This window comes from Octopus bimaculoides, chromosome 27 (genome assembly GCF_001194135.2).
Source record: "Octopus bimaculoides isolate UCB-OBI-ISO-001 chromosome 27, ASM119413v2, whole genome shotgun sequence".
Lineage (NCBI taxonomy): Eukaryota > Metazoa > Mollusca > Cephalopoda > Octopoda > Octopodidae > Octopus > Octopus bimaculoides.
The window spans coordinates 3,654,989-3,656,688 of record NC_069007.1 but is presented as its reverse complement, the minus strand read 5'-3'; the positions used below and the strand labels follow the sequence as shown (position 1 = coordinate 3,656,688).

The 1,700-nt window shown below is 33.1% G+C and overlaps 2 protein-coding genes across 7 annotated transcripts in view; one reads left to right on the top strand and one right to left on the bottom strand.

Moving 5' to 3' along the window:
* Positions 1-1,700, top strand: part of LOC106879650 (uncharacterized) — a 46,709-nt gene that overhangs the window by 23,133 nt on the left and 21,876 nt on the right. The window contains exon 1 of one of the 4 annotated variants that reach the window (XR_008266901.1): positions 16-266. The exons of the other annotated variants lie outside the window; for them this stretch is intronic. The gene's annotated coding sequence lies outside the window, so the exon portion shown is untranslated. Of the gene's footprint in view, positions 1-15; positions 267-1,700 lie in introns of those variants that run through there. 4 annotated transcript variants of the gene reach the window in all.
* LOC106879648 (heme oxygenase 1) overlaps positions 1-1,700 on the bottom strand; it is a 21,944-nt gene that overhangs the window by 5,407 nt on the left and 14,837 nt on the right. Inside the window, exon 1 of one of the 3 annotated variants that reach the window (XM_014929309.2) lies at positions 365-569. The exons of the other annotated variants lie outside the window; for them this stretch is intronic. The gene's annotated coding sequence lies outside the window, so the exon portion shown is untranslated. Of the gene's footprint in view, positions 1-364; positions 570-1,700 lie in introns of those variants that run through there. 3 annotated transcript variants of the gene reach the window in all.

The window sequence follows — 1,700 nt, the reverse complement described above, 5'->3', positions numbered from 1 at the left end:
CCCCCCCCCCCCGCTAATCGGTTTATCTAATCTTGACACTATTATAGGAACAGCAACGAGAAGAGCTGCACACAGTCGTTTCAATCATTAGAAATAACAATCAAATCTCCTTCAAACTCATCGTATATTCTGCTCTCTTTAAAAAAAAAAGGAGGAAATGTTATATAATAGCAACAAACATGGCTGTGTGTGATTAAGAAGCTTGGTTTGTAATCATGAGGTTTTGGGTTCAGTTCCAGTCCCAATCCTATTGTGTGCCACCTTGGGTAAGTTGGAAATCACACTTCTTAATCACAAAACAAGATCTGTGCCTATAATAGAAAACAAACAAAAAAAAACCCCCAAAAGATAGTAAAAAAATTACCGTATTTTCTCTTAGTCTTTTTCTCTCCAAAGAATTAGGAATAAATGAAGAAGTTGGAATCGAAAGAATTCTTCTCTGACAATCCTCCAAAGACGTAAATCTTATATCCAGTGGCAGTTACACACTCACAGACAATCAGGATATCACAAATGGTAATATTCGATGTCTTTAGTAAACAAGCAATTATGAAATTTAGATTTCACTGCATACGTTTATATATGCTCTGCCGGTTTAGCAAATTCATTGAATTAGGAGATAAGACTCCAAAGATAAACAGATAAATTGAATCAAACAATTAATTGAGATTTAGTAGGAGTGGCAAGGGAAATGGGGTGGAGGCATAACAGACCGTTTTAGGAAGACAATGGAAATGATAACAAATTTTAATTACTTAATCAGCAGGTTTTTCTAATTTCAATTATTAATGCATACACACATACATTCATACACACACACACACACATATATATGCATTCATATATACATGGATATAATACACAGACACACACACACCCTCACTATAATTATCTTAATTTATTTTTTAGTGACAATTACTTGTAAAACAAATAATTTTTTTTTAAATAGGTGAAAACTGCAAGTCACTGTTCAAAATGATAACAATTGCTCTTTTACATGTCACCCCCCCCCCCTACCCAGTCACTTTTGAAGTATTAATTTGTTTACAAATTTCCATTTTTAGATTTATGTTTTAGACTTTGAAAATAATTATAATTCTGGCCAAAAATAAATTCACAAACTCAGATTTTTGCAAATCTTTCTCTTCTCCAAGAAACCTTAGACTAATCTCAAACTTAAAATCTGACCCCCTAAATTCTAACTTTAAAGTTTGAGTATATTTTTTAATCAGCAGCTCATTCTCATTTCAAATATATATTAAAACTGGAAAATTTGTAGGTGTTACTTATTTCCCATTACATATGTTTCATAACCAAGAGGAGTTACATTGGTATACATGTAGCAAAACACATAAGACCTCTCCCATTAATAATTCATCAAACTAAGAATGAGGATAATACAAGCTTCTATTGGATTGAGCAACAATATGAGGGGATGCTGTAAAGTTCCTGGCTTTAAGGGTAGTGAGAAAGGCCTGGTTGGAGGCCCAACCTTCTGAGTTCATTTACAGAATTTACGTAAAATGAAGGACTGCTGAGATAAGTGTGTGAATCTGAGAAGGGAATATGTTGCATAAAAACATAATTAACTGATCCACCGCTATTTTCTTTTACCCAAAGCCAGGAACTTCTCAGCACCCCCCTCGTATGTATATATAAATATGTGTGTGTGTATGTATATATATATATATATATATATA